Source organism: Crinia signifera, chromosome 8 (assembly GCF_055691185.1).
Source record: "Crinia signifera chromosome 8, ASM5569118v1, whole genome shotgun sequence".
NCBI classification, from domain to species: domain Eukaryota; kingdom Metazoa; phylum Chordata; class Amphibia; order Anura; family Myobatrachidae; genus Crinia; species Crinia signifera.
In genome coordinates, this window is record NC_139224.1 from 70,261,877 (window position 1) to 70,287,919 (window position 26,043).

At 39.3% G+C, this 26,043-nt stretch overlaps 51 non-coding genes and 5 pseudogenes across 51 annotated transcripts; all 56 read right to left on the reverse strand.

Moving 5' to 3' along the window:
* Positions 1-77: 77 nt before the first annotated feature.
* On the reverse strand, positions 78-196 carry LOC146034171 (5S ribosomal RNA). Its single transcript, XR_014459577.1, has one exon. It is a non-coding gene; the product is annotated as a 5S ribosomal RNA (ribosomal RNA).
* A 345-nt stretch (positions 197-541) lies between these two features.
* LOC146032715 (5S ribosomal RNA) lies at positions 542-660 on the reverse strand. Its single transcript, XR_014458137.1, has one exon. It is a non-coding gene; the product is annotated as a 5S ribosomal RNA (ribosomal RNA).
* A 346-nt stretch (positions 661-1,006) lies between these two features.
* LOC146029802 (5S ribosomal RNA) lies at positions 1,007-1,125 on the reverse strand. The gene has a single exon (XR_014455389.1). It is a non-coding gene; the product is annotated as a 5S ribosomal RNA (ribosomal RNA).
* A 345-nt stretch (positions 1,126-1,470) lies between these two features.
* On the reverse strand, positions 1,471-1,589 carry LOC146032379 (5S ribosomal RNA). The gene has a single exon (XR_014457818.1). It is a non-coding gene; the product is annotated as a 5S ribosomal RNA (ribosomal RNA).
* Positions 1,590-1,934: 345 nt separating this feature from the next.
* On the reverse strand, positions 1,935-2,053 carry LOC146032381 (5S ribosomal RNA). The gene has a single exon (XR_014457819.1). It is a non-coding gene; the product is annotated as a 5S ribosomal RNA (ribosomal RNA).
* A 345-nt stretch (positions 2,054-2,398) lies between these two features.
* LOC146034613 (5S ribosomal RNA) lies at positions 2,399-2,517 on the reverse strand. The gene has a single exon (XR_014460017.1). It is a non-coding gene; the product is annotated as a 5S ribosomal RNA (ribosomal RNA).
* Positions 2,518-2,863: 346 nt separating this feature from the next.
* On the reverse strand, positions 2,864-2,982 carry LOC146032127 (5S ribosomal RNA). The gene has a single exon (XR_014457570.1). It is a non-coding gene; the product is annotated as a 5S ribosomal RNA (ribosomal RNA).
* A 345-nt stretch (positions 2,983-3,327) lies between these two features.
* On the reverse strand, positions 3,328-3,446 carry LOC146027551 (5S ribosomal RNA). Its single transcript, XR_014454948.1, has one exon. It is a non-coding gene; the product is annotated as a 5S ribosomal RNA (ribosomal RNA).
* Positions 3,447-3,791: 345 nt separating this feature from the next.
* LOC146029048 (5S ribosomal RNA) lies at positions 3,792-3,910 on the reverse strand. Its single transcript, XR_014455301.1, has one exon. It is a non-coding gene; the product is annotated as a 5S ribosomal RNA (ribosomal RNA).
* Positions 3,911-4,255: 345 nt separating this feature from the next.
* On the reverse strand, positions 4,256-4,374 carry LOC146032106 (5S ribosomal RNA). Its single transcript, XR_014457550.1, has one exon. It is a non-coding gene; the product is annotated as a 5S ribosomal RNA (ribosomal RNA).
* A 345-nt stretch (positions 4,375-4,719) lies between these two features.
* LOC146032261 (5S ribosomal RNA) lies at positions 4,720-4,838 on the reverse strand. The gene has a single exon (XR_014457705.1). It is a non-coding gene; the product is annotated as a 5S ribosomal RNA (ribosomal RNA).
* Positions 4,839-5,184: 346 nt separating this feature from the next.
* LOC146034396 (5S ribosomal RNA) lies at positions 5,185-5,303 on the reverse strand. Its single transcript, XR_014459803.1, has one exon. It is a non-coding gene; the product is annotated as a 5S ribosomal RNA (ribosomal RNA).
* A 345-nt stretch (positions 5,304-5,648) lies between these two features.
* On the reverse strand, positions 5,649-5,767 carry LOC146029170 (5S ribosomal RNA). The gene has a single exon (XR_014455318.1). It is a non-coding gene; the product is annotated as a 5S ribosomal RNA (ribosomal RNA).
* Positions 5,768-6,112: 345 nt separating this feature from the next.
* Positions 6,113-6,232, reverse strand: LOC146028777 (5S ribosomal RNA; annotated as a pseudogene).
* Positions 6,233-6,577: 345 nt separating this feature from the next.
* LOC146031406 (5S ribosomal RNA) lies at positions 6,578-6,696 on the reverse strand. Its single transcript, XR_014456873.1, has one exon. It is a non-coding gene; the product is annotated as a 5S ribosomal RNA (ribosomal RNA).
* Positions 6,697-7,040: 344 nt separating this feature from the next.
* Positions 7,041-7,159, reverse strand: LOC146029288 (5S ribosomal RNA). The gene has a single exon (XR_014455333.1). It is a non-coding gene; the product is annotated as a 5S ribosomal RNA (ribosomal RNA).
* A 345-nt stretch (positions 7,160-7,504) lies between these two features.
* Positions 7,505-7,623, reverse strand: LOC146030836 (5S ribosomal RNA). The gene has a single exon (XR_014456320.1). It is a non-coding gene; the product is annotated as a 5S ribosomal RNA (ribosomal RNA).
* A 344-nt stretch (positions 7,624-7,967) lies between these two features.
* LOC146031653 (5S ribosomal RNA) lies at positions 7,968-8,086 on the reverse strand. The gene has a single exon (XR_014457115.1). It is a non-coding gene; the product is annotated as a 5S ribosomal RNA (ribosomal RNA).
* A 345-nt stretch (positions 8,087-8,431) lies between these two features.
* LOC146030770 (5S ribosomal RNA) lies at positions 8,432-8,550 on the reverse strand. Its single transcript, XR_014456256.1, has one exon. It is a non-coding gene; the product is annotated as a 5S ribosomal RNA (ribosomal RNA).
* Positions 8,551-8,895: 345 nt separating this feature from the next.
* LOC146034670 (5S ribosomal RNA) lies at positions 8,896-9,014 on the reverse strand. The gene has a single exon (XR_014460074.1). It is a non-coding gene; the product is annotated as a 5S ribosomal RNA (ribosomal RNA).
* A 345-nt stretch (positions 9,015-9,359) lies between these two features.
* LOC146031506 (5S ribosomal RNA) lies at positions 9,360-9,478 on the reverse strand. Its single transcript, XR_014456973.1, has one exon. It is a non-coding gene; the product is annotated as a 5S ribosomal RNA (ribosomal RNA).
* A 344-nt stretch (positions 9,479-9,822) lies between these two features.
* Positions 9,823-9,941, reverse strand: LOC146029405 (5S ribosomal RNA). The gene has a single exon (XR_014455344.1). It is a non-coding gene; the product is annotated as a 5S ribosomal RNA (ribosomal RNA).
* A 345-nt stretch (positions 9,942-10,286) lies between these two features.
* Positions 10,287-10,405, reverse strand: LOC146030837 (5S ribosomal RNA). Its single transcript, XR_014456321.1, has one exon. It is a non-coding gene; the product is annotated as a 5S ribosomal RNA (ribosomal RNA).
* Positions 10,406-10,750: 345 nt separating this feature from the next.
* LOC146031965 (5S ribosomal RNA) lies at positions 10,751-10,869 on the reverse strand. Its single transcript, XR_014457416.1, has one exon. It is a non-coding gene; the product is annotated as a 5S ribosomal RNA (ribosomal RNA).
* A 345-nt stretch (positions 10,870-11,214) lies between these two features.
* Positions 11,215-11,332, reverse strand: LOC146027992 (5S ribosomal RNA; annotated as a pseudogene).
* Positions 11,333-11,677: 345 nt separating this feature from the next.
* LOC146029523 (5S ribosomal RNA) lies at positions 11,678-11,796 on the reverse strand. Its single transcript, XR_014455359.1, has one exon. It is a non-coding gene; the product is annotated as a 5S ribosomal RNA (ribosomal RNA).
* A 345-nt stretch (positions 11,797-12,141) lies between these two features.
* Positions 12,142-12,259, reverse strand: LOC146027994 (5S ribosomal RNA; annotated as a pseudogene).
* Positions 12,260-12,605: 346 nt separating this feature from the next.
* LOC146031082 (5S ribosomal RNA) lies at positions 12,606-12,724 on the reverse strand. The gene has a single exon (XR_014456559.1). It is a non-coding gene; the product is annotated as a 5S ribosomal RNA (ribosomal RNA).
* Positions 12,725-13,069: 345 nt separating this feature from the next.
* LOC146031875 (5S ribosomal RNA) lies at positions 13,070-13,188 on the reverse strand. Its single transcript, XR_014457327.1, has one exon. It is a non-coding gene; the product is annotated as a 5S ribosomal RNA (ribosomal RNA).
* A 347-nt stretch (positions 13,189-13,535) lies between these two features.
* LOC146033527 (5S ribosomal RNA) lies at positions 13,536-13,654 on the reverse strand. The gene has a single exon (XR_014458936.1). It is a non-coding gene; the product is annotated as a 5S ribosomal RNA (ribosomal RNA).
* A 345-nt stretch (positions 13,655-13,999) lies between these two features.
* On the reverse strand, positions 14,000-14,118 carry LOC146029109 (5S ribosomal RNA). Its single transcript, XR_014455311.1, has one exon. It is a non-coding gene; the product is annotated as a 5S ribosomal RNA (ribosomal RNA).
* A 345-nt stretch (positions 14,119-14,463) lies between these two features.
* On the reverse strand, positions 14,464-14,582 carry LOC146030423 (5S ribosomal RNA). Its single transcript, XR_014455918.1, has one exon. It is a non-coding gene; the product is annotated as a 5S ribosomal RNA (ribosomal RNA).
* A 346-nt stretch (positions 14,583-14,928) lies between these two features.
* Positions 14,929-15,047, reverse strand: LOC146031561 (5S ribosomal RNA). Its single transcript, XR_014457025.1, has one exon. It is a non-coding gene; the product is annotated as a 5S ribosomal RNA (ribosomal RNA).
* Positions 15,048-15,393: 346 nt separating this feature from the next.
* LOC146028126 (5S ribosomal RNA) lies at positions 15,394-15,512 on the reverse strand (annotated as a pseudogene).
* A 345-nt stretch (positions 15,513-15,857) lies between these two features.
* On the reverse strand, positions 15,858-15,976 carry LOC146030415 (5S ribosomal RNA). Its single transcript, XR_014455910.1, has one exon. It is a non-coding gene; the product is annotated as a 5S ribosomal RNA (ribosomal RNA).
* A 345-nt stretch (positions 15,977-16,321) lies between these two features.
* On the reverse strand, positions 16,322-16,440 carry LOC146033910 (5S ribosomal RNA). Its single transcript, XR_014459319.1, has one exon. It is a non-coding gene; the product is annotated as a 5S ribosomal RNA (ribosomal RNA).
* Positions 16,441-16,785: 345 nt separating this feature from the next.
* LOC146031543 (5S ribosomal RNA) lies at positions 16,786-16,904 on the reverse strand. Its single transcript, XR_014457008.1, has one exon. It is a non-coding gene; the product is annotated as a 5S ribosomal RNA (ribosomal RNA).
* Positions 16,905-17,248: 344 nt separating this feature from the next.
* Positions 17,249-17,367, reverse strand: LOC146029643 (5S ribosomal RNA). The gene has a single exon (XR_014455373.1). It is a non-coding gene; the product is annotated as a 5S ribosomal RNA (ribosomal RNA).
* Positions 17,368-17,712: 345 nt separating this feature from the next.
* On the reverse strand, positions 17,713-17,831 carry LOC146033911 (5S ribosomal RNA). The gene has a single exon (XR_014459320.1). It is a non-coding gene; the product is annotated as a 5S ribosomal RNA (ribosomal RNA).
* A 345-nt stretch (positions 17,832-18,176) lies between these two features.
* LOC146031544 (5S ribosomal RNA) lies at positions 18,177-18,295 on the reverse strand. The gene has a single exon (XR_014457009.1). It is a non-coding gene; the product is annotated as a 5S ribosomal RNA (ribosomal RNA).
* Positions 18,296-18,639: 344 nt separating this feature from the next.
* LOC146029761 (5S ribosomal RNA) lies at positions 18,640-18,758 on the reverse strand. Its single transcript, XR_014455385.1, has one exon. It is a non-coding gene; the product is annotated as a 5S ribosomal RNA (ribosomal RNA).
* Positions 18,759-19,103: 345 nt separating this feature from the next.
* Positions 19,104-19,222, reverse strand: LOC146030839 (5S ribosomal RNA). The gene has a single exon (XR_014456323.1). It is a non-coding gene; the product is annotated as a 5S ribosomal RNA (ribosomal RNA).
* Positions 19,223-19,567: 345 nt separating this feature from the next.
* On the reverse strand, positions 19,568-19,686 carry LOC146033171 (5S ribosomal RNA). The gene has a single exon (XR_014458582.1). It is a non-coding gene; the product is annotated as a 5S ribosomal RNA (ribosomal RNA).
* Positions 19,687-20,031: 345 nt separating this feature from the next.
* Positions 20,032-20,150, reverse strand: LOC146034642 (5S ribosomal RNA). The gene has a single exon (XR_014460047.1). It is a non-coding gene; the product is annotated as a 5S ribosomal RNA (ribosomal RNA).
* A 344-nt stretch (positions 20,151-20,494) lies between these two features.
* Positions 20,495-20,613, reverse strand: LOC146029832 (5S ribosomal RNA). The gene has a single exon (XR_014455397.1). It is a non-coding gene; the product is annotated as a 5S ribosomal RNA (ribosomal RNA).
* Positions 20,614-20,958: 345 nt separating this feature from the next.
* On the reverse strand, positions 20,959-21,077 carry LOC146034794 (5S ribosomal RNA). The gene has a single exon (XR_014460198.1). It is a non-coding gene; the product is annotated as a 5S ribosomal RNA (ribosomal RNA).
* A 345-nt stretch (positions 21,078-21,422) lies between these two features.
* LOC146031545 (5S ribosomal RNA) lies at positions 21,423-21,541 on the reverse strand. Its single transcript, XR_014457010.1, has one exon. It is a non-coding gene; the product is annotated as a 5S ribosomal RNA (ribosomal RNA).
* A 344-nt stretch (positions 21,542-21,885) lies between these two features.
* LOC146029843 (5S ribosomal RNA) lies at positions 21,886-22,004 on the reverse strand. Its single transcript, XR_014455408.1, has one exon. It is a non-coding gene; the product is annotated as a 5S ribosomal RNA (ribosomal RNA).
* Positions 22,005-22,349: 345 nt separating this feature from the next.
* Positions 22,350-22,468, reverse strand: LOC146032797 (5S ribosomal RNA). Its single transcript, XR_014458215.1, has one exon. It is a non-coding gene; the product is annotated as a 5S ribosomal RNA (ribosomal RNA).
* Positions 22,469-22,813: 345 nt separating this feature from the next.
* Positions 22,814-22,932, reverse strand: LOC146033172 (5S ribosomal RNA). The gene has a single exon (XR_014458583.1). It is a non-coding gene; the product is annotated as a 5S ribosomal RNA (ribosomal RNA).
* Positions 22,933-23,277: 345 nt separating this feature from the next.
* LOC146034644 (5S ribosomal RNA) lies at positions 23,278-23,396 on the reverse strand. Its single transcript, XR_014460048.1, has one exon. It is a non-coding gene; the product is annotated as a 5S ribosomal RNA (ribosomal RNA).
* A 345-nt stretch (positions 23,397-23,741) lies between these two features.
* LOC146029814 (5S ribosomal RNA) lies at positions 23,742-23,860 on the reverse strand. Its single transcript, XR_014455391.1, has one exon. It is a non-coding gene; the product is annotated as a 5S ribosomal RNA (ribosomal RNA).
* A 332-nt stretch (positions 23,861-24,192) lies between these two features.
* Positions 24,193-24,311, reverse strand: LOC146030840 (5S ribosomal RNA). Its single transcript, XR_014456324.1, has one exon. It is a non-coding gene; the product is annotated as a 5S ribosomal RNA (ribosomal RNA).
* Positions 24,312-24,656: 345 nt separating this feature from the next.
* On the reverse strand, positions 24,657-24,775 carry LOC146031978 (5S ribosomal RNA). Its single transcript, XR_014457428.1, has one exon. It is a non-coding gene; the product is annotated as a 5S ribosomal RNA (ribosomal RNA).
* A 345-nt stretch (positions 24,776-25,120) lies between these two features.
* LOC146027995 (5S ribosomal RNA) lies at positions 25,121-25,238 on the reverse strand (annotated as a pseudogene).
* Positions 25,239-25,584: 346 nt separating this feature from the next.
* Positions 25,585-25,703, reverse strand: LOC146031083 (5S ribosomal RNA). Its single transcript, XR_014456560.1, has one exon. It is a non-coding gene; the product is annotated as a 5S ribosomal RNA (ribosomal RNA).
* Between the last annotated feature and the right edge of the window lie 340 nt (positions 25,704-26,043).

A 26,043-nucleotide genomic window follows, 5' to 3' on the forward strand; every position in this document is an offset into this window, starting at 1 on the left:
CTGTATTGGCAATAAAAAGAAAAAGTTTCCAATTTAAATAGCTAGAAAATAAAAACAATTTGCCAGTAATGGGAAAAAACCTACAGCACCTGGCGTTCCCATGTGGTCTCCCACCCAAGTACTAACCAGGCCCAACACTGCTTAGCTTCCAAGATCAGACAAGATTGGGCGTATCCAATGTGGTATGGCTGTATGTGAGATACAGGCACTTTTTTGCCCTCTTCTACTTCTATAACCAGGTAAGCTAATAAAAAAGTTTCCTAACTGTATTGGCTTACTGAAAAAAATCATGTGTTGGTAATGTAAATAGAACTACAGGACATGATATTAGCAGGTGGTCTCAAATTAAACTACTAAAGAGGCTCAACACTGTTTAGCTGCCAAAACCAGTTGGAATTGGGCCTAAACAGTGTGGTAAGTCTTTAGGTGATGGCTATTGTGTCTGTTTGACCTCTCCCAAATGTCTGTATTGGCAATAAAAAGATAAAGTTTCCAATTTAAATAGCTAGAGAATAAAATCAATTTGCCAGTAATGGAAAAAAACCTACAGCACCTGGTGTTCCCGTGTGGTCTCCCACCCAAGTACTAACCAGGCCCAACACTGCTTAACTTCCAAGATCAGACGGGATTGGGCGTATCCAATATGGTATGGCTGGAGGTGAGATGCAAGCACTTTTTTGCCCTCTTCTACTTCTATAACAAGTTAAGTTAATAAAAAAGTTTCCTAACTGTATTGGCTTACTGAAAAAAATCATGTGTTGGTAATGTAAAAAGACCTACAGGACATGATATTAGCAGGTGGTCTCAAATTAAACTACTAAAGAGGCTCAACACTGTTTAGCTGCCAAAAGCAGTTGAAATTGGGCCTAAACAGTGTGGTAAGTCTTTAGGTGATGGCTATTGTGTCTGTTTGACCTCTCCTAAATCTCTGTATTGGCAATAAAAAGAAAAAAGTTTCCAATTTAAATAGCTAGAAAATAAAAACAATTTGCCAGTAATGGGAAAAAACCTACAGCACCTGGTGTTCCCATGTGGTCTCCCACCCAAGTACTAACCAGGCCCAACACTGCTTAGCTTCCAAGATCAGACGAGATTGGGCGTATCCAATGTGGTATGGCTGTAGGTGAGATACAGGCACTTTTTTGCCCTCTTCTACTTCTATAACCAGGAAAGCTAATAAAAAAGTTTCCTAACTGTATTGGCTTACTGAAAAAAATCATGTGTTGGTAATGTAAATAGAACTACAGGACATGATATTAGCAGGTGGTCTCAAATTAAACTACTAAAGAGGCTCAACACTGTTTAGCTGCCAAAAGCAGTTGGAATTGCGTCTAAACAGTGTGGTAAGTCTTTAGGTGATGGCTATTGTGTCTGTTTGACCTCTCCCAAATCTCTGTATTGGCAATAAAAAGAAAAAGTTTCCAATTTAAATAGCTAGAAAATAAAAACAATTTGCCAGTAATGGGAAAAAACCTACAGCACCTGGCGTTCCCATGTGGTCTCCCACCCAAGTACTAACCAGGCCCAACACTGCTTAGCTTCCAAGATCAGACGAGATTGGGCGTATCCAATGTGGTATGGCTGTATGTGAGATACAGGCACTTTTTTGCCCTCTTCTACTTCTATAACCAGGTAAGCTAATAAAAAAGTTTCCTAACTGTATTGGCTTACTGAAAAAAATCATGTGTTGGTAATGTAAATAGAACTACAGGACATGATATTAGCAGGTGGTCTCAAATTAAACTACTAAAGAGGCTCAACACTGTTTAGCTGCCAAAACCAGTTGGAATTGGGCCTAAACAGTGTGGTAAGTCTTTAGGTGACGGCTATTGCGTCTGTTTGACCTCTCCCAAATCTCTGTATTGGCAATAAAAAGAAAAAGTTTCCAATTTAAATAGCTAGAAAATAAAAACAATTTGCCAGTAATGGGAAAAAACCTACAGCACCTGGCGTTCCCATGTGGTCTCCCACCCAAGTACTAACCAGGCCCAACACTGCTTAGCTTCCAAGATCAGACGAGATTGGGCGTATCCAATGTGGTATGGCTGTATGTGAGATGCAGGCACTTTTTTGCCCTCTTCTACTTCTATAACCAGGTAAGCTAATAAAAAAGTTTCCTAACTGTATTGGCTTACTGAAAAAAATCATGTGTTGGTAATGTAAATAGAACTACAGGACATGATGTTAGCAGGTGGTCTCAAATTAAACTACTAAAGAGGCTCAACACTGTTTAGCTGCCAAAACCAGTTGGAATTGGGCCTAAACAGTGTGGTAAGTCTTTAGGTGATGGCTATTGTGTCTGTTTGACCTCTCCCAAATGTCTGTATTGGCAATAAAAAGATAAAGTTTCCAATTTAAATAGCTAGAGAATAAAAACAATTTGCCAGTAATGGAAAAAAACCTACAGCACCTGGTGTTCCCGTGTGGTCTCCCACCCAAGTACTAACCAGACCCAACACTGCTTAGCTTCCAAGATCAGACGGGATTGGGCGTATCCAATATGGTATGGCTGGAGGTGAGATGCAAGCACTTTTTTGCCCTCTTCTACTTCTATAACAAGTTAAGTTAATAAAAAAGTTTCCTAACTGTATTGGCTTACTGAAAAAAATCATGTGTTGGTAATGTAAAAAGACCTACAGGACATGATATTAGCAGGTGGTCTCAAATTAAACTACTAAAGAGGCTCAACACTGTTTAGCTGCCAAAAGCAGTTGGAATTGGGCCTAAACAGTGTGGTAAGTCTTTAGGTGATGGCTATTGTGTCTGTTTGACCTCTCCTAAATCTCTGTATTGGCAATAAAAAGAAAAAAGTTTCCAATTTAAATAGCTAGAAAATAAAAACAATTTGCCAGTAATGGGAAAAAACCTACAGCACCTGGTGTTCCCATGTGGTCTCCCACCCAAGCACTAACCAGGCCCAACACTGCTTAGCTTCCAAGATCAGACGAGATTGGGCGTATCCAATGTGGTATGGCTGTAGGTGAGATACAGGCACTTTTTTGCCCTCTTCTACTTCTATAACCAGGAAAGCTAATAAAAAAGTTTCCTAACTGTATTGGCTTACTGAAAAAAATCATGTGTTGGTAATGTAAATAGAACTACAGGACATGATATTAGCAGGTGGTCTCAAATTAAACTACTAAAGAGGCTCAACACTGTTTAGCTGCCAAAAGCAGTTGGAATTGGGCCTAAACAGTGTGGTAAGTCTTTAGGTGATGGCTATTGTGTCTGTTTGACCTCTCCTAAATCTCTGTATTGGCAATAAAAAGAAAAAGTTTTCAATTTAAATAGCTAGAGAATAAAAACAATTTGCCAGTAATGGGAAAAAACCTACAGCACCTGGTGTTCCCATGTGGTCTCCCACCCAAGTACTAACCAGGCCCAACTATGCTTAGAATCCAAGATCAGACGAGATTGGGCGTATCCAACGTGGTATGGCTGTAGGTGAGATACAGGCACTTTTTTGCCCTCTTCTACTTCTATAACCAGGTAAGCTTATAAAAAAGTTTCCTAACTGTATTGGCTTACTGAAAAAAATCATGTGTTGGTAATGTAAATAGAACTACAGGACATGATATTAGCAGGTGATCTCAAATTAAACTACTAAAGAGGCTCAACACTGTTTAGCTGCCAAAACCAGTTGGAATTGGGCCTAAACAGTGTGGTAAGTCTTTAGATGATGGCTATTGTGTCTGTTTGACCTCTCCCAAATGTCTGTATTGGCAATAAAAAGATAAAGTTTCCAATTTAAATAGCTAGAGAATAAAAACAATTTGCCAGTAATGGAAAAAAACCTACAGCACCTGGTGTTCCCATGTGGTCTCCCACCCAAGTACTAACCAGGCCCAACACTGCTTAGCTTCCAAGATCAGACGGGATTGGGCGTATCCAATGTGGTATGGCTGTAGGTGAGATGCAAGCACTTTTTTGCCCTCTTCTACTTCTATAACAAGTTAAGTTAATAAAAAAGTTTCCTAACTGTATTGGCTTACTGAAAAAAATCATGTGTTGGTAATGTAAAAAGACCTACAGGACATGATATTAGCAGGTGGTCTCAAATTAAACTACTAAAGAGGCTCAACACTGTTTAGCTGCCAAAAGCAGTTGGAATTGCATCTAAACAGTGTGGTAAGTATTTAGGTGATGGCTATTGTGTCTGTTTGACCTCTCCCAAATCTCTGTATTGGCAATAAAAAGAAAAAGTTTCCAATTTAAATAGCTAGAAAATAAAAACAATTTGCCAGTAATGGGAAAAAACCTACAGCACCTGGTGTTCCCATGTGGTCTCCCACCCAAGTACTAACCAGGCCCAACACTGCTTAGCTTCCAAGATCAGACGGGATTGGACGTATCCAATGTGGTATGGCTGTAGTTGAGATGCAAGCACTTTTTTGCCCTCTTCTACTTCTATAACAAGTTAAGTTAATAAAAAAGTTTCCTAACTGTATTGGCTTACTGAAAAAAATCATGTGTTGGTAATGTAAAAAGACCTACAGGACATGATATTAGCAGGTGGTCTCAAATTAAACTACTAAAGAGGCTCAACACTGTTTAGCTGCCAAAAGCAGTTGGAATTGCGTCTAAACAGTGTGGTAAGTCTTTAGGTGATGGCTATTGTGTCTGTTTGACCTCTCCTAAATCTCTGTATTGGCAATAAAAAGAAAAAGTTTCCAATTTAAATAGCTAGAAAATAAAAACAATTTGCCAGTAATGGGAAAAAACCTACAGCACCTGGCGTTTCCATGTGGTCTCCCACCCAAGTACTAACCAGGCCCAACACTGCTTAGCTTCCAAGATCAGACGGGATTGGGCGTATCCAATGTGGTATGACTGTAGGTGAGATGCAAGCACTTTTTTGCCCTCTTCTACTTCTATAACAATTTAAGTTAATAAAAAAGTTTTCTAACTGTATTGGCTTACTGAAAAAAATCATGTGTTGGTAATGTAAAAAGACCTACAGGACATGATATTAGCAGGTGGTCTCAAATTAAACTACTAAAGAGGCTCAACACTGTTTAGCTGCCAAAAGCAGTTGGAATTGGGCCTAAACAGTGTGGTAAGTCTTTAGGTGATGGCTATTGTGTCTGTTTGACCTCTCCTAAATCTCTGTATTGGCAATAAAAAGAAAAAAGTTTCCAATTTAAATAGCTAGAAAATAAAAACAATTTGCCAGTAATGGGAAAAAACCTACAGCACCTGGTGTTCCCATGTGGTCTCCCACCCAATTACTAACCAAGCCCAACACTGCTTAGCTTCCAAGATCAGACGAGATTGGGCGTAACCAATGAGGTATGGCTGTAGGTGAGATACAGGCACTTTTTTGCCCTCTTCTACTTCTATAACCAGGTAAGCTAATAAAAAAGTTTCCTAACTGTATTGGCTTCCTGAAAAAAATCATGTGTTGGTAATGTAAAAAGACCTACAGGACATAATATTAGCAGGTGGTCTCAAATTAAACTACTAAAGAGGCTCAACACTGTTTAGCTGCCAAAAGCAGTTGGAATTGGGCCGAAACATTGTGGTAAGTCTTTAGGTGATGGCTATTGTGTCTGTTTGACCTCTCCCAAATGTCTGTATTGGCAATAAAAAGATAAAGTTTCCAATTTAAATAGCTAGAGAATACAAACAATTTGCCAGTAATGGAAAAAAACCTACAGCACCTGGTGTTCCCATGTGGTCTCCCACCCAAGTACTAACCAGGCCCAACACTGCTTAGCTTCCAAGATCAGACGGGATTGGGCGTATCCAATGTGGTATGGCTGTAGGTGAGATGCAAGCACTTTTTTGCCCTCTTCTACTTCTATAACAAGTTAAGTTAATAAAAAAGTTTCCTAACTGTATTGGCTTACTGAAAAAAATCATGTGTTGGTAATGTAAAAAGACCTAAAGGACATGATATTAGCAGGTGGTCTCAAATTAAACTACTAAAGAGGCTCAACACTGTTTAGCTGCCAAAAGCAGTTGGAATTGCGTCTACACAGTGTGGTAAGTCTTTAGGTGATGGCTATTGTGTCTGTTTGACCTCTCCCAAATCTCTGTATTGGCAATAAAAAGAAAAAGTTTCCAATTTAAATAGCTAGAAAATAAAAACAATTTGCCAGTAATGGGAAAAAACCTACAGCACCTGGTATTCCCATGTGGTCTCCCACCCAAGTACTAACCAGGCCCAACACTGCTTAGCTTTTAAAAATCAGACGAGAATGGGCGTATCCAATGTGGTATGGCTGTAGGTGAGATTCAGGCACTTTTTTGCCCTCTTCTACTTCTATAACCAGGTAAGCTAATAAAAAAGTTTCCTAACTGTATTGGCTTACTGAAAAAAATCATGTGTTGGTAATGTAAATAGAACTACAGGACATGATATTAGCAGGTGGTCTCAAATTAAACTACTAAAGAGGCTCAACACTGTTTAGCTGCCGAAAGCAGTTGGAATTGGGCCTAAACAGTGTGGTAAGTCTTTAGGTGATGGCTATTGTGTCTGTTTGACCTCTCCTAAATCTCTGTATTGGCAATAAAAAGAAAAAGTTTCCAATTTAAATAGCTAGAGAATAAAAACAATTTGCCAGTAATGGGAAAAAACCTACAGCACCTGGTGTTCACATGTGGTCTCCCACCCAAGTACTAACCAGGACCAACACTGCTTAGCTTCCAAGATCAGATGGGATTGGGCGTATCCAATGTGGTATGGCTGTAGGTGAGATGCAAGCACTTTTTTGCCCTCTTCTACTTCTATAACAAGGTAAGTTAATAAAAAAGTTTCCTAACTGTATTGGCTTACTGAAAAAAATCATGTGTTGGTAATGTAAAAAGACCTACAGGACATGATATTAGCAGGTGGTCTCAAATTAAACTACTAAAGAGGCTCAACACTGTTTAGCTGCCAAAAGCAGTTGGAATTGGGCCTAAACAGTGTGGTAAGTCTTTAGGTGATGGCTATTGTGTCTGTTTGACCTCTCCCAAATCTCTGTATTGGCAATAAAAAGAAAAAGTTTCCAATTTAAATAGCTAGAAAATAAAAACAATTTGCCAGTAATGGGAAAAACCTACAGCACCTGGTGTTCCCATGTGGTCTCCCACCCAAGTACTAACCAGGCCCAACACTGCTTAGCTTCCAAGATCAGACGGGATTGGGCGTATCCAATGTGGTATGGCTGTAGGTGAGATGCAAGCACTTTTTTGCCCTCTTCTACTTCTATAACAAGTTAAGTTAATAAAAAAGTTTCCTAACTGTATTGGCTTACTGAAAAAAATCATGTGTTGGTAATGTAAAAAGACCTACAGGACATGATATTAGCAGGTGGTCTCAAATTAAACTACTAAAGAGGCTCAACACTGTTTAGCTGCCAAAAGCAGTTGGAATTGCGTCTAAACAGTGTGGTAAGTCTTTAGGTGATGGCTATTGTGTCTGTTTGACCTCTCCCAAATCTCTGTATTGGCAATAAAAAGAAAAAGTTTCCAATTTAAATAGCTAGAAAATAAAAACAATTTGCCAGTAATGGGAAAAAACCTACAGCACCTGGCGTTCCCATGTGGTCTCCCACCCAAGTACTAACCAGGCCCAACACTGCTTAGCTTCCAAGATCAGACGAGATTGGGCGTATCCAATGTGGTATGGCTGTAGGTGAGATACAGGCACTTTTTGCCCTCTTCTACTTCTATAACCAGGTAAGCTAATAAAAAAGTTTCCTAACTGTATTGGCTTACTGAAAAAAATCATGTGTTGGTAATGTAAATAGAACTACAGGACATGATATTAGCAGGTGGTCTCAAATTAAACTACTAAAGAGGCTCAACACTGTTTAGCTGCCAAAACCAGTTGGAATTGGGCCTAAACAGTGTGGTAAGTCTTTAGGTGATGGCTATTGTGTCTGTTTGACCTGTCCCAAATGTCTGTATTGGCAATAAAAAGATAAAGTTTCCAATTTAAATTGCTAGAGAATAAAAACAATTTGCCAGTAATAGAAAAAAACCTACAGCACCTGGTGTTCCCGTGTGGTATCCCACCCAAGTACTAACCAGGCCCAACACTGCTTAGCTTCCAAGATCAGACGAGATTGGGCGTATCCAATGTGGTATGGCTGTAGGTGAGATACAGGCACTTTTTTGCCCTCTTCTACTTCTATAACCAGGTAAGCTAATAAAAAAGTTTCCTAACTGTATTGGCTTACTGAAAAAAATCATGTGTTGGTAATGTAAATAGAACTACAGGACATGATATTAGCAGGTGGTCTCAAATTAAACTACTAAAGAGGCTCAACACTGTTTAGCTGCCAAAAGCAGTTGGAATTGGGCCTAAACAGTGTGGTAAGTCTTTAGGTGATGGCTATTGTGTCTGTTTGACCTCTCCTAAATCTCTGTATTGGCAATAAAAAGAAAAAGTTTCCAATTTAAATAGCTAGAGAATAAAAACAATTTGCCAGTAATGGGAAAAAACCTACAGCACCTGGTGTTCACATGTGGTCTCCCACACAAGTACTAACCAGGCCCAACACTGCTTAGCTTCCAAGATCAGACGGGATTGGGTGTATCCAATGTGGTATGGCTGTAGGTGAGATGCAAGCACTTTTTTGCCCTCTTCTACTTCTATAACAAGGTAAGTTAATAAAAAAGTTTCCTAACTGTATTGGCTTACTGAAAAAAATCATGTGTTGGTAATGTAAAAAGACCTACAGGACATGATATTAGCAGGTGGTCTCAAATTAAACTACTAAAGAGGCTCAACACTGTTTAGCTGCCAAAAGCAGTTGGAATTGGGCCTAAACAGTGTGGTAAGTCTTTAGGTGATGGCTATTGTGTCTGTTTGACCTCTCCCAAATCTCTGTATTGGCAATAAAAAGAAAAAGTTTCCAATTTAAATTGCTAGAGAATAAAAACAATTTGCCAGTAATGGAAAAAAACCTACAGCACCTGGTGTTCCCGTGTGGTCTCCCACCCAAGTACTAACCAGGCCCAACACTGCTTAGCTTCCACAATCAGACGAGATTGGGCGTATCCAATGTGGTATGGCTGTAGGTGAGATACAGGCACTTTTTTGCCCTCTTCTACTTCTATAACCAGGTAAGCTAATAAAAAAGTTTCCTAACTGTATTGGCTTACTGAAAAAAATCATGTGTTGGTAATGTAAATAGAACTACAGGACATGATATTAGCAGGTGGTCTCAAATTAAACTACTAAAGAGGCTCAACACTGTTTAGCTGCCAAAAGCAGTTGGAATTGGGCCTAAACAGTGTGGTAAGTCTTTAGGTGATGGCTATTGTGTCTGTTTGACCTCTCCTAAATCTCTATATTGGCAATAAAAAGAAAAAGTTTCCAATTTAAATAGCTAGAGAATAAAAACAATTTGCCAGTAATGGGAAAAAACCTACAGCACCTGGTGTTCACATGTGGTCTCCCACACAAGTACTAACCAGGCCCAACACTGCTTAGCTTCCAAGATCAGACGGGATTGGGCGTATCCAATGTGGTATGGCTGTAGGTGAGATGCAAGCACTTTTTTGCCCTCTTCTACTTCTATAACAAGGTAAGTTAATAAAAAAGTTTCCTAACTGTATTGGCTTACTGAAAAAAATCATGTGTTGGTAATGTAAAAAGACCTACAGGACATGATATTAGCAGGTGGTCTCAAATTAAACTACTAAAGAGGCTCAACACTGTTTAGCTGCCAAAAGCAGTTGGAATTGGGCCTAAACAGTGTGGTAAGTCTTTAGGTGATGGCTATTGTGTCTGTTTGACCTCTCCCAAATCTCTGTATTGGCAATAAAAAGAAAAAGTTTCCAATTTAAATAGCTAGAAAATAAAAACAATTTGCCAGTAATGGGAAAAACCTACAGCACCTGGTGTTCCCATGTGGTCTCCCACCCAAGTACTAACCAGGCCCAACACTGCTTAGCTTCCAAGATCAGACGGGATTGGGCGTATCCAATGTGGTATGGCTGTAGGTGAGATGCAAGCACTTTTTTGCCCTCTTCTACTTCTATAACAAGTTAAGTTAATAAAAAAGTTTCCTAACTGTATTGGCTTACTGAAAAAAATCATGTGTTGGTAATGTAAAAAGACCTACAGGACATGATATTAGCAGGTGGTCTCAAATTAAACTACTAAAGAGGCTCAACACTGTTTAGCTGCCAAAAGCAGTTGGAATTGCGTCTAAACAGTGTGGTAAGTCTTTAGGTGATGGCTATTGTGTCTGTTTGACCTCTCCCAAATCTCTGTATTGGCAATAAAAAGAAAAAGTTTCCAATTTAAATAGCTAGAAAATAAAAACAATTTGCCAGTAATGGGAAAAAACCTACAGCACCTGGCGTTCCCATGTGGTCTCCCACCCAAGTACTAACCAGGCCCAACACTGCTTAGCTTCCAAGATCAGACGAGATTGGGCGTATCCAATGTGGTATGGCTGTAGGTGAGATACAGGGACTTTTTTGCCCTCTTCTACTTCTATAACCAGGTAAGCTAATAAAAAAGTTTCCTAACTGTATTGGCTTACTGAAAAAAATCATGTGTTGGTAATGTAAATAGAACTACAGGACATGATATTAGCAGGTGGTCTCAAATTAAACTACTAAAGAGGCTCAACACTGTTTAGCTGCCAAAAGCAGTTGGAATTGGGCCTAAACAGTGTGGTAAGTCTTTAGGTGATGGCTATTGTGTCTGTTTGACCTCTCCCAAATGTCTGTATTGGCAATAAAAAGATAAAGTTTCCAATTTAAATTGCTAGAGAATAAAAACAATTTGCCAGTAATGGAAAAAAACCTACAGCACCTGGTGTTCCCGTGTGGTCTCCCACCCAAGTACTAACCAGGCCCAACACTGCTTAGCTTCCAAGATCAGACGGGATTGGGCGTATCCAATGTGGTATGGCTGTAGGTGAGATGCAAGCACTTTTTTGCCCTCTTCTACTTATATAACAAGTTAAGTTAATAAAAAAGTTTCCTAACTGTATTGGCTTACTGAAAAAAATCATGTGTTGGTAATGTAAAAAGACCTACAGGACATGATATTAGCAGGTGGTCTCAAATTAAACTACTAAAGAGGCTCAACACTGTTTAGCTGCCAAAAGCAGTTGGAATTGCGTCTAAACAGTGTGGTAAGTCTTTAGGTGATGGCTATTGTGTCTGTTTGACCTCTCCCAAATCTCTGTATTGGCAATAAAAAGAAAAAGTTTCCAATTTAAATAGCTAGAAAATAAAAACAATTTGCCAGTAATGGGAAAAAACCTACAGCAATGGTGTTCCCATGTGGTCTCCCACCCAAGTACTAACCAGGCCCGACACTGCTTAGCTTCCAAGATCAGACGAGATTGGGCGTATCCAATGTGGTATGGCTGTAGGTGAGATACAGGCACTTTTTTGCCCTCTTCTACTTCTATAACCAGGTAAGCTAATAAAAAAGTTTCCTAACTGTATTGGCTTACTGAAAAAAATCATGTGTTGGTAATGTAAATAGAACTACAGGACATGATATTAGCAGGTGGTCTCAAATTAAACTACTAAAGAGGCTCAACACTGTTTAGCTGCCAAAAGCAGTTGGAATTGGGCCTAAACAGTGTGGTAAGTCTTTAGGTGATGGCTATTGTGTCTGTTTGACCTCTCCCAAATGTCTGTATTGGCAATAAAAAGATAAAGTTTCCAATTTAAATTGCTAGAGAATAAAAACATTTTGCCAGTAATGGAAAAAAACCTACAGCACCTGGTGTTCCCATGTGGTCTCCCACCCAAGTACTAACCAGGCCCAACACTGCTTAGCTTCCAAGATCAGACGGGATTGGGCGTATCCAATGTGGTATGGCTGTAGGTGAGATGCAAGCACTTTTTTGCCCTCTTCTACTTCTATAACAAGTTAAGTTAATAAAAAAGTTTCCTAACTGTATTGGCTTACTGAAAAAAATCATGTGTTGGTAATGTAAAAAGACCTACAGGACATGATATTAGCAGGTGGTCTCAAATTAAACTACTAAAGAGGCTCAACACTGTTTAGCTGCCAAAAGCAGTTGGAATTGCGTCTAAACAGAGTGGTAAGTCTTTAGGTGATGGCTATTGTGTCTGTTTGACCTCTCCCAAATCTCTGTATTGGCAATAAAAAGAAAAAGTTTCCAATTTAAATAGCTAGAAAATAAAAACAATTTGCCAGTAATGGGAAAAAACCTACAGCAATGGTGTTCCCATGTGGTCTCCCACCCAAGTACTAACCAGGCCCGACACTGCTTAGCTTCCAAGATCAGACGAGATTGGGCGTATCCAATGTGGTATGGCTGTAGGTGAGATACAGGCACTTTTTTGCCCTCTTCTACTTCTATAACCAGGTAAGCTAATAAAAAAGTTTCCTAACTGTATTGGCTTACTGAAAAAAATCATGTGTTGGTAATGTAAATAGAACTACAGGACATGATATTAGCAGGTGGTCTCAAATTAAACTACTAAAGAGGCTCAACACTGTTTACCTGCCAAAAGCAGTTGGAATTGGGGCTAAACAGTGTGGTAAGTCTTTAGGTGATGGCTATTGTGTCTGTTTGACCTCTCCTAAATCTCTGTATTGGCAATAAAAAGAAAAAAGTTTCCAATTTAAATAGCTAGAAAATAAAAACAATTTGCCAGTAATGGGAAAAAACCTACAGCACCTGGTGTTCCCATGTGGTCTCCCACCCAAGTACTAACCAAGCCCAACACTGCTTAGCTTCCAAGATCAGACGAGATTGGGCGTATCCAATGTGGTATGGCTGTAGGTGAGATACAGGCACTTTTTTGCCCTATTCTACTTCTATAACCAGGTAAGCTAATAAAAAAGTTTCCTAACTGTATTGGCTTACTGAAAAAAATCATGTGTTGGTAATGTAAATAGAACTACAGGACATGATATTAGCAGGTGGTCTCAAATTAAACTACTAAAGAGGCTCAACACTGTTTAGCTGCCAAAAGCAGTTGGAATTGGGCCTAAACAGTGTGGTAAGTCTTTAGGTGATGGCTATTGTGTCTGTTTGACCTCTCCTAAATCTCTGTATTGGCAATAAAAAGAAAAAGTTTCCAATTTAAATAGCTAGAGAATAAAAACAATTTGCCAGTAATGGGAAAAAACCAACAGCACCTGGTGTTCCCATGTGGTCTCCCACCCAAGTACTAACCAGGCCCGACACTGCTTAGCTTCCAAGATCAGACGAGATTGGGCGTATCCAATGTGGTATGGCTGTAGGTGAGATACAGGCACTTTTTTTGCCCTCTTCTACTTCTATAACCAGGTAAGCTAATAAAAAATGTTCCTAACTGTATTGGCTTACTGAAAAAAATCATGTGTTGGTAATGTAAATAGAACTACAGGACATGATATTAGCAGGTGGTCTCAAATTAAACTACTAAAGAGGCTCAACACTGTTTAGCTGCCAAAAGCAGTTGGAATTGGGGCTAAACAGTGTGGTAAGTCTTTAGGTGATGGCTATTGTGTCTGTTTGACCTCTCCTAAATCTCTGTATTGGCAATAAAAAGAAAAAAGTTTCCAATTTAAATAGCTAGAAAATAAAAACAATTTGCCAGTAATGGGAAAAAACCTACAGCACCTGGTGTTCCCATGTGGTCTCCCACCAAAGTACTAACCAGGCCCAACACTGCTTAGTTTCCAAGATCAGACGAGATTGGGCGTATCCAATATGGTATGGCTGTAGGTGAGATTCAGGCACTTTTTTGCCCTCTTCTACTTCTATAACCAGGTAAGCTAATAAAAAAGTTTCCTAACTGTATTGGCTTACTGAAAAAAATCATGTGTTGGTAATGTAAAAAGACCTACAGGACATGATATTAGCAGGTGGTCTCAAATTAAACTACTAAAGAGGCTCAACACTGTTTAGCTGCCAAAAGCAGTTGGAATTGGGCCTAAACAGTGTGGTAAGTCTTTAGGTGATGGCTATTGTGTCTGTTTGACCTCTCCCAAATCTCTGTATTGGCAATAAAAAGAAAAAGTTTCCAATTTAAATAGCTAGAGAATAAAAACAATTTGCCAGTAATGGGAAAAAACCTACAGCACCTGGTGTTCCCATGTGGTCTCCCACCCAAGTACTAACCAGGCCCAACACTGCTTAGCTTCCAAGATCAGATGGGATTGGGCGTATCCAATGTGGTATGGCTGTAGGTGAGATACAAGCACTTTTTTGCCCTTTTCTACTTCTATAACAAGGTAAGTTAATAAAAAAGTTTCCTAACTGTATTGGCTTACTGAAAAAAATCAAGTGTTGGTAATGTAAAAAGACCTACAGGACATGATATTAGCAGGTGGTCTCAAATTAAACTACTAAAGAGGCTCAACACTGTTTAGCTGCCAAAAGCAGTTGGAATTGGGCCTAAACAGTGTGGTAAGTCTTTAGGTGATGGCTATTGTGTCTGTTTGACCTCTCCCAAATCTCTGTATTGGCAATAAAAAGAAAAAGTTTCCAATTTAAATAGCTAGAAAATAAAAACAATTTGCCAGTAATGGGAAAAAACCTACAGCACCTGGTGTTCCCATGTGGTCTCCCACCCAAGTACTAAACAGGCCCAACACTGCTTAGCTTCCAAGATCAGACGGGATTGGGCGTATCCAATGTGGTATGGCTGTAGGTGAGATGCAAGCACTTTTTTGCCCTCTTCTACTTCTATAACAAGTTAAGTTAATAAAAAAGTTTCCTAACTGTATTGGCTTACTGAAAAAAATCATGTGTTGGTAATGTAAAAAGACCTACAGGACATGATATTAGCAGGTGGTCTCAAATTAAACTACTAAAGAGGCTCAACACTGTTTAGCTGCCAAAAGCAGTTGGAATTGGGCCTAAACAGTGTGGTAAGTCTTTAGGTGATGGCTATTGTGTCTGTTTGACCTCTCCTAAATCTCTGTATTGGCAATAAAAAGAAAAAAGTTTCCAATTTAAATAGCTAGAAAATAAAAACAATTTGCCAGTAATGGGAAAAAACCTACAGCACCTGGTGTTCCCATGTGGTCTCCCACCCAAGTACTAACCAGGCCCAACACTGCTTAGCTTCCAAGATCAGACGAGATTGGACGTATCCAATGTGGTATGGCTGTAGGTGAGATACAGGCACTTTTTTGCCCTCTTCTACTTCTATAACCAGGTAAGCTTATAAAAAAGTTTCCTAACTGTATTGGCTTACTGAAAAAAATCATGTGTTGGTAATGTAAATAGAACTACAGGACATGATATTAGCAGGTGATCTCAAATTAAACTACTAAAGAGGCTCAACACTGTTTAGCTGCCAAAACCAGTTGGAATTGGGCCTAAACAGTGTGGTAAGTCTTTAGATGATGGCTATTGTGTCTGTTTGACCTCTCCCAAATCTCTGTATTGGCAATAAAGAGAAAAAAGTTTACAATTTAAAAATCTAGAGAATAAAAACAATTTGCCAGTAATGGGAAAAAACATACAGCACCTGTTGTTCCCATGTGGTCTCCCACCCAATTACTAACCAAGCCCAACACTGCTTAGCTTCCAAGATCAGACGAGATTGGGCGTAACCAATGAGGTATGGCTGTAGGTGAGATACAGGCACTTTTTTGCCCTCTTCTACTTCTATAACCAGGTAAGCTAATAAAAAAGTTTCCTAACTGTATTGGCTTCCTGAAAAAAATCATGTGTTGGTAATGTAAAAAGACCTACAGGACATAATATTAGCAGGTGGTCTCAAATTAAACTACTAAAGAGGCTCAACACTGTTTAGCTGCCAAAAGCAGTTGGAATTGGGCCGAAACATTGTGGTAAGTCTTTAGGTGATGGCTATTGTGTCTGTTTGACCTCTCCCAAATGTCTGTATTGGCAATAAAAAGATAAAGTTTCCAATTTAAATAGCTAGAGAATACAAACAATTTGCCAGTAATGGAAAAAAAACTACAGCACCTGGTGTTCCCATGTGGTCTCCCACCCAAGTACTAACCAGGCCCAACACTGCTTAGCTTCCAAGATCAGACGGGATTGGGCGTATCCAATGTGGTATGGCTGTAGGTGAGATGCAAGCACTTTTTTGCCCTCTTCTACTTCTATAACAAGTTAAGTTAATAAAAAAGTTTCCTAACTGTATTGGCTTACTGAAAAAAATCATGTGTTGGTAATGTAAAAAGACCTAAAGGACATGATATTAGCAGGTGGTCTCAAATTAAACTACTAAAGAGGCTCAACACTGTTTAGCTGCCAAAAGCAGTTGGAATTGCGTCTAAACAGTGTGGTAAGTCTTTAGGTGATGGCTATTGTGTCTGTTTGACCTCTCCCAAATCTCTGTATTGGCAATAAAAAGAAAAAGTTTCCAATTTAAATAGCTAGAAAATAAAAACAATTTGCCAGCAATGGGAAAAAACCTACAGCACCTGGTGTTCCCATGTGGTCTCCCACCCAAGTACTAACCAGGCCCAACACTGCTTAGCTTCCAAGATCAGACGAGAAAGGGCGTATCCAATGTGGTATGGCTGTAGGTGAGATTCAGGCACTTTTTTGCCCTCTTCTACTTCTATAACCAGGTAAGCTAATAAAAAAGTTTCCTAACTGTATTGGCTTACTGAAAAAAATCATGTGTTGGTAATGTAAATAGAACTACAGGACATGATATTAGCAGGTGGTCTCAAATTAAACTACTAAAGAGGCTCAACACTGTTTAGCTGCCAAAAGCAGTTGGAATTGGGCCTAAACAGTGTGGTAAGTCTTTAGGTGATGGCTATTGTGTCTGTTTGACCTCTCCTAAATCTCTGTATTGGCAATAAAAAGAAAAAGTTTCCAATTTAAATAGCTAGAGAATAAAAACAATTTGCCAGTAATGGGAAAAATCCTACAGCACCTGGTGTTCACATGTGGTCTCCCACCCAAGTACTAACCAGGCCCAACACTGCTTAGCTTCCAAGATCAGACGGGATTGGGCGTATCCAATGTGGTATGGCTGTAGGTGAGATGCAAGCACTTTTTTGCCCTCTTCTACTTCTATAACAAGGTAAGTTAATAAAAAAGTTTCCTAACTGTATTGGCTTACTGAAAAAAATCATGTGTTGGTAATGTAAAAAGACCTACAGGACATGATATTAGCAGGTGGTCTCAAATTAAACTACTAAAGAGGCTCAACACTGTTTAGCTGCCAAAAGCAGTTGGAATTGGGCCTAAACAGTGTGGTAAGTCTTTAGGTGATGGCTATTGTGTCTGTTTGACCTCTCCCAAATCTCTGTATTGGCAATAAAAAGAAAAAGTTTCCAATTTAAATAGCTAGAAAATAAAAACAATTTGCCAGTAATGGGAAAAACCTACAGCACCTGGTGTTCCCATGTGGTCTCCCACCCAAGTACTAACCAGGCCCAACACTGCTTAGCTTCCAAGATCAGACGGGATTGGGCGTATCCAATGTGGTATGGCTGTAGGTGAGATGCAAGCACTTTTTTGCCCTCTTCTACTTCTATAACAAGTTAAGTTAATAAAAAAGTTTCCTAACTGTATTGGCTTACTGAAAAAAATCATGTGTTGGTAATGTAAAAAGACCTAAAGGACATGATATTAGCAGGTGGTCTCAAATTAAACTACTAAAGAGGCTCAACACTGTTTAGCTGCCAAAAGCAGTTGGAATTGCGTCTAAACAGTGTGGTAAGTCTTTAGGTGATGGCTATTGTGTCTGTTTGACCTCTCCCAAATCTCTGTATTGGCAATAAAAAGAAAAAGTTTCCAATTTAAATAGCTAGAAAATAAAAACAATTTGCCAGCAATGGGAAAAAACCTACAGCACCTGGTGTTCCCATGTGGTCTCCCACCCAAGTACTAACCAGGCCCAACACTGCTTAGCTTCCAAGATCAGACGAGAAAGGGCGTATCCAATGTGGTATGGCTGTAGGTGAGATTCAGGCACTTTTTTGCCCTCTTCTACTTCTATAACCAGGTAAGCTAATAAAAAAGTTTCCTAACTGTATTGGCTTACTGAAAAAAATCATGTGTTGGTAATGTAAATAGAACTACAGGACATGATATTAGCAGGTGGTCTCAAATTAAACTACTAAAGAGGCTCAACACTGTTTAGCTGCCAAAAGCAGTTGGAATTGGGCCTAAACAGTGTGGTAAGTCTTTAGGTGATGGCTATTGTGTCTGTTTGACCTCTCCTAAATCTCTGTATTGGCAATAAAAAGAAAAAGTTTCCAATTTAAATAGCTAGAGAATAAAAACAATTTGCCAGTAATGGGAAAAATCCTACAGCACCTGGTGTTCACATGTGGTCTCCCACCCAAGTACTAACCAGGCCCAACACTGCTTAGCTTCCAAGATCAGACGGGATTGGGCGTATCCAATGTGGTATGGCTGTAGGTGAGATGCAAGCACTTTTTTGCCCTCTTCTACTTCTATAACAAGGTAAGTTAATAAAAAAGTTTCCTAACTGTATTGGCTTACTGAAAAAAATCATGTGTTGGTAATGTAAAAAGACCTACAGGACATGATATTAGCAGGTGGTCTCAAATTAAACTACTAAAGAGGCTCAACACTGTTTAGCTGCCAAAAGCAGTTGGAATTGGGCCTAAACAGTGTGGTAAGTCTTTAGGTGATGGCTATTGTGTCTGTTTGACCTCTCCCAAATCTCTGTATTGGCAATAAAAAGAAAAAGTTTCCAATTTAAATAGCTAGAAAATAAAAACAATTTGCCAGTAATGGGAAAAACCTACAGCACCTGGTGTTCCCATGTGGTCTCCCACCCAAGTACTAACCAGGCCCAACACTGCTTAGCTTCCAAGATCAGACGGGATTGGGCGTATCCAATGTGGTATGGCTGTAGGTGAGATGCAAGCACTTTTTTGCCCTCTTCTACTTCTATAACAAGTTAAGTTAATAAAAAAGTTTCCTAACTGTATTGGCTTACTGAAAAAAATCATGTGTTGGTAATGTAAAAAGACCTACAGGACATTATATTAGCAGGTGGTCTCAAATTAAACTACTAAAGAGGCTCAACACTGTTTAGCTGCCAAAAGCAGTTGGAATTGCGTCTAAACAGTGTGGTAAGTCTTTAGGTGATGGCTATTGTGTCTGTTTGACCTCTCCCAAATCTCTGTATTGGCAATAAAAAGAAAAAGTTTCCAATTTAAATAGCTAGAAAATAAAAACAATTTGCCAGTAATGGGAAAAAACCTACAGCACCTGGCGTTCCCATGTGGTCTCCCACCCAAGTACTAACCAGGCCCAACACTGCTTAGCTTCCAAGATCAGACGAGATTGGGCGTATCCAATGTGGTATGGCTGTAGGTGAGATACAGGCACTTTTTTGCCCTCTTCTACTTCTATAACCAGGTAAGTTAATAAAAAAGTTTCCTAACTGTATTGGCTTACTGAAAAAAATCATGTGTTGGTAATGTAAAAAGACCTACAGGACATGATATTAGCAGGTGGTCTCAAATTAAACTACTAAAGAGGCTCAACACTGTTTAGCTGCCAAAAGCAGTTGGAATTGGGCCTAAACAGTGTGGTAAGTCTTTAGGTGATGGCTATTGTGTCTGTTTGACCTCTCCCAAATCTCTGTATTGGCAATAAAAAGAAAAAGTTTCCAATTTAAATAGCTAGAAAATAAAAACAATTTGCCAGTAATGGGAAAAAAACTACAGCACCTGGCGTTCCCATGTGGCCTCCCACCCAAGTACTAACCAGGCCCAACACTGCTTAGCTTCCAAGATCAGACGAGATTGGGCGTATCCAATGTGGTATGGCTGTAGGTGAGATACAGTCACTTTTTTGCCCTCTTCTACTTCTATAACCAGGTAAGCTAATAAAAAAGTTTCCTAACTGTATTGGCTTACTGAAAAAAATCATGTGTTGGTAATGTAAATAGAACTACAGGACATGATATTAGCAGGTGGTCTCAAATTAAACTACTAAAGAGGCTCAACACTGTTTAGCTGCCAAAACCAGTTGGAATTGGGCCTAAACAGTGTGGTAAGTCTTTAGGTGATGGCTATTGTGTCTGTTTGACCTCTCCCAAATGTCTGTATTGGCAATAAAAAGATAAAGTTTCCAATTTAAATTGCTAGAGAATAAAAACAATTTGCCAGTAATGGAAAAAAACCTACAGCAACTGGTGTTCACATGTGGTCTCCCACCCAAGTACTAACCAGGCCCAACACTGCTTAGCTTCCAAGATCAGACAGGATTGGGCGTATCCAATGTGGTATGGCTGTAGGTGAGATGCAAGCACTTTTTTGCCCTCTTCTACTTCTATAACAAGGTAAGTTAATAAAAAAGTTTCCTAACTGTATTGGCTTACTGAAAAAAATCATGTGTTGGTAATGTAAAAAGACCTACAGGACATGATATTAGCAGGTGGTCTCAAATTAAACTACTAAAGAGGCTCAACACTGTTTAGCTGCCAAAAGCAGTTGGAATTGGGCCTAAACAGTGTGGTAAGTCTTTAGGTGATGGCTATTGTGTCTGTTTGACCTCTCCCAAATCTCTGTATTGGCAATAAAAAGAAAAAGTTTCCAATTTAAATAGCTAGAAAATAAAAACAATTTGCCAGTAATGGGAAAAACCTACAGCACCTGGTGTTCCCATGTGGTCTCCCACCCAAGTACTAACCAGGCCCAACACTGCTTAGCTTCCAAGATCAGACGGGATTGGGCGTATCCAATGTGGTATGGCTGTAGGTGAGATGCAAGCACTTTTTTGCCCTCTTCTACTTCTATAACAAGTTAAGTTAATAAAAAAGTTTCCTAACTGTATTGGCTTACTGAAAAAAATCATGTGTTGGTAATGTAAAAAGACCTAAAGGACATGATATTAGCAGGTGGTCTCAAATTAAACTACTAAAGAGGCTCAACACTGTTTAGCTGCCAAAAGCAGTTGGAATTGCGTCTAAACAGTGTGGTAAGTCTTTAGGTGATGGCTATTGTGTCTGTTTGACCTCTCCCAAATCTCTGTATTGGCAATAAAAAGAAAAAGTTTCCAATTTAAATAGCTAGAAAATAAAAACAATTTGCCAGCAATGGGAAAAAACCTACAGCACCTGGTGTTCCCATGTGGTCTCCCACCCAAGTACTAACCAGGCCCAACACTGCTTAGCTTCCAAGATCAGACGAGAAAAGGCGTATCCAATGTGGTATGGCTGTAGGTGAGATTCAGGCACTTTTTTGCCCTCTTCTACTTCTATAACCAGGTAAGCTAATAAAAAAGTTTCCTAACTGTATTGGCTTACTGAAAAAAATCATGTGTTGGTAATGTAAATAGAACTACAGGACATGATATTAGCAGGTGGTCTCAAATTAAACTACTAAAGAGGCTCAACACTGTTTAGCTGCCAAAAGCAGTTGGAATTGGGCCTAAACAGTGTGGTAAGTCTTTAGGTGATGGCTATTGTGTCTGTTTGACCTCTCCTAAATCTCTGTATTGGCAATAAAAAGAAAAAGTTTCCAATTTAAATAGCTAGAGAATAAAAACAATTTGCCAGTAATGGGAAAAATCCTACAGCACCTGGTGTTCACATGTGGTCTCCCACCCAAGTACTAACCAGGCCCAACACTGCTTAGCTTCCAAGATCAGACGGGATTGGGCGTATCCAATGTGGTATGGCTGTAGGTGAGATGCAAGCACTTTTTTGCCCTCTTCTACTTCTATAACAAGGTAAGTTAATAAAAAAGTTTCCTAACTGTATTGGCTTACTGAAAAAAATCATGTGTTGGTAATGTAAAAAGACCTACAGGACATGATATTAGCAGGTGGTCTCAAATTAAACTACTAAAGAGGCTCAACACTGTTTAGCTGCCAAAAGCAGTTGGAATTGGGCCTAAACAGTGTGGTAAGTCTTTAGGTGATGGCTATTGTGTCTGTTTGACCTCTCCCAAATCTCTGTATTGGCAATAAAAAGAAAAAGTTTCCAATTTAAATAGCTAGAAAATAAAAACAATTTGCCAGTAATGGGAAAAACCTACAGCACCTGGTGTTCCCATGTGGTCTCCCACCCAAGTACTAACCAGGCCCAACACTGCTTAGCTTCCAAGATCAGACGGGATTGGGCGTATCCAATGTGGTATGGCTGTAGGTGAGATGCAAGCACTTTTTTGCCCTCTTCTACTTCTATAACAAGTTAAGTTAATAAAAAAGTTTCCTAACTGTATTGGCTTACTGAAAAAAATCATGTGTTGGTAATGTAAAAAGACCTACAGGACATTATATTAGCAGGTGGTCTCAAATTAAACTACTAAAGAGGCTCAACACTGTTTAGCTGCCAAAAGCAGTTGGAATTGCGTCTAAACAGTGTGGTAAGTCTTTAGGTGATGGCTATTGTGTCTGTTTGACCTCTCCCAAATCTCTGTATTGGCAATAAAAAGAAAAAGTTTCCAATTTAAATAGCTAGAAAATAAAAACAATTTGCCAGTAATGGGAAAAAACCTACAGCACCTGGCGTTCCCATGTGGTCTCCCACCCAAGTACTAACCAGGCCCAACACTGCTTAGCTTCCAAGATCAGACAAGATTGGGCGTATCCAATGTGGTATGGCTGTAGGTGAGATACAGGCACTTTTTTGCCCTCTTCTACTTCTATAACCAGGTAAGTTAATAAAAAAGTTTCCTAACTGTATTGGCTTACTGAAAAAAATCATGTGTTGGTAATGTAAAAAGACCTACAGGACATGATATTAGCAGGTGGTCTCAAATTAAACTACTAAAGAGGCTCAACACTGTTTAGCTGCCAAAAGCAGTTGGAATTGGGCCTAAACAGTGTGGTAAGTCTTTAGGTGATGGCTATTGTGTCTGTTTGACCTCTCCCAAATCTCTGTATTGGCAATAAAAAGAAAAAGTTTCCAATTTAAATAGCTAGAAAATAAAAACAATTTGCCAGTAATGGGAAAAAAACTACAGCACCTGGCGTTCCCATGTGGCCTCCCACCCAAGTACTAACCAGGCCCAACACTGCTTAGCTTCCAAGATCAGACGAGATTGGGCGTATCCAATGTGGTATGGCTGTAGGTGAGATACAGTCACTTTTTTGCCCTCTTCTACTTCTATAACCAGGTAAGCTAATAAAAAAGTTTCCTAACTGTATTGGCTTACTGAAAAAAATCATGTGTTGGTAATGTAAATAGAACTACAGGACATGATATTAGCAGGTGGTCTCAAATTAAACTACTAAAGAGGCTCAACACTGTTTAGCTGCCAAAACCAGTTGGAATTGGGCCTAAACAGTGTGGTAAGTCTTTAGGTGATGGCTATTGTGTCTGTTTGACCTCTCCCAAATGTCTGTATTGGCAATAAAAAGATAAAGTTTCCAATTTAAATTGCTAGAGAATAAAAACAATTTGCCAGTAATGGAAAAAAACCTACAGCAACTGGTGTTCACATGTGGTCTCCCACCCAAGTACTAACCAGGCCCAACACTGCTTAGCTTCCAAGATCAGACAGGATTGGGCGTATCCAATGTGGTATGGCTGTAGGTGAGATGCAAGCACTTTTTTGCCCTCTTCTACTTCTATAACAAGGTAAGTTAATAAAAAAGTTTCCTAACTGTATTGGCTTACTGAAAAAAATCATGTGTTGGTAATGTAAAAAGACCTACAGGACATGATATTAGCAGGTGGTCTCAAATTAAACTACTAAAGAGGCTCAACACTGTTTAGCTGCCAAAAGCAGTTGGAATTGGGCCTAAACAGTGTGGTAAGTCTTTAGGTGATGGCTATTGTGTCTGTTTGACCTCTCCCAAATCTCTGTATTGGCAATAAAAAGAAAAAGTTTCCAATTTAAATAGATAGAGAATAAAAACAATTTGCAAGTAATGGGAAAAAACCTACAGCACCTGGTGTTCCCATGTGGTCTCCCACCCAAGTACTAACCAGGCCCAACACTGCTTAGCTTCCAAGATCAGACGAGATTGGGCGTATCCAATGTGGTATGGCTGTAGGTGAGATACAGGCACTTTTTTACCCTCTTCTACTTCTATAACCAGGTAAGCTAATAAAAAAGTTTCCTAACTGAAAAAAATCATGTGTTGGTAATGTAAAAAGACCTACAGGACATGATATTAGCAGGTGGTCTCAAATTAAACTACTAAAGAGGCTCAACACTGTTTAGCTGCCAAAAGCAGTTGGAATTGCGTCTAAACAGTGTGGTAAGTCTTTAGGTGATGGCTATTGTGTCTGTTTGACCTCTCCCAAATCTCTGTATTGGCAATAAAAAGAAAAAGTTTCCAATTTAAATAGCTAGAAAATAAAAACAATTTGCCAGTAATGGGAAAAAACCTACAGCACCTGGCGTTCCCATGTGGTCTCCCACCCAAGTACTAACCAGGCCCAACACTGCTTAGCTTCCAAGATCAGACGAGATTGGGCGTATCCAATGTGGTATGGCTGTAGGTGAGATACAGGGACTTTTTTGCCCTCTTCTACTTCTATAACCAGGTAAGCTAATAAAAAAGTTTCCTAACTGTATTGGCTTACTGAAAAAAATCATGTGTTGGTAATGTAAATAGAACTACAGGACATGATGTTAGCAGGTGGTCTCAAATTAAACTACTAAAGAGGCTCAACACTGTTTAGCTGCCAAAACCAGTTGGAATTGGGCCTAAACAGTGTGGTAAGTCTTTAGGTGATGGCTATTGTGTCTGTTTGACCTCTCCCAAATGTCTGTATTGGCAATAAAAAGATAAAGTTTCCAATTTAAATTGCTAGAGAATAAAAACAATTTGCCAGTAATGGAAAAAAACCTACAGCACCTGGTGTTCCCGTGTGGTCTCCCACCCAAGTACTAACCAGGCCCAACACTGCTTAGCTTCCAAGATCAGACGGGATTGGGCGTATCCAATGTGGTATGGCTGTAGGTGAGATACAGGCACTTTTTTGCCCTCTTCTACTTCTATAACAAGTTAAGTTAATAAAAAAGTTTCCTAACTGTATTGGCTTACTGAAAAAAATCATGTGTTGGTAATGTAAAAAGACCTACAGGACATGATATTAGCAGGTGGTCTCAAATTAAACTACTAAAGAGGCTCAACACTGTTTAGCTGCCAAAAGCAGTTGGAATTGCGTCTAAACAGTGTGGTAAGTCTTTAGGTGATGGCTATTGTGTCTGTTTGACCTCTCCCAAATCTCTGTATTGGCAATAAAAAGAAAAAGTTTCCAATTTAAATAGCTAGAAAATAAAAACAATTTGCCAGTAATGGGAAAAAACCTACAGCAATGGTGTTCCCATGTGGTCTCCCACCCAAGTACTAACCAGGCCCGACACTGCTTAGCTTCCAAGATCAGACGAGATTGGGCGTATCCAATGTGGTATGGCTGTAGGTGAGATACAGGCACTTTTTTGCCCTCTTCTACTTCTATAACCAGGTAAGCTAATAAAAAAGTTTCCTAACTGTATTGGCTTACTGAAAAAAATCATGTGTTGGTAATGTAAATAGAACTACAGGACATGATATTAGCAGGTGGTCTCAAATTAAACTACTAAAGAGGCTCAACACTGTTTAGCTGCCAAAAGCAGTTGGAATTGGGGCTAAACAGTGTGGTAAGTCTTTAGGTGATGGCTATTGTGTCTGTTTGACCTCTCCTAAATCTCTGTATTGGCAATAAAAAGAAAAAAGTTTCCAATTTAAATAGCTAGAAAATAAAAACAATTTGCCAGTAATGGGAAAAAACCTACAGCACCTGGTGTTCCCATGTGGTCTCCCACCCAAGTACTAACCAAGCCCAACACTGCTTAGCTTCCAAGATCAGACGAGATTGGGCGTATCCAATGTGGTATGGCTGTAGGTGAGATACAGGCACTTTTTTGCCCTATTCTACTTCTATAACCAGGTAAGCTAATAAAAAAGTTTCCTAACTGTATTGGCTTACTGAAAAAAATCATGTGTTGGTAATGTAAATAGAACTACAGGACATGATATTAGCAGGTGGTCTCAAATTAAACTACTAAAGAGGCTCAACACTGTTTAGCTGCCAAAAGCAGTTGGAATTGGGCCTAAACAGTGTGGTAAGTCTTTAGGTGATGGCTATTGTGTCTGTTTGACCTCTCCTAAATCTCTGTATTGGCAATAAAAAGAAAAAGTTTCCAATTTAAATAGCTAGAGAATAAAAACAATTTGCCAGTAATGG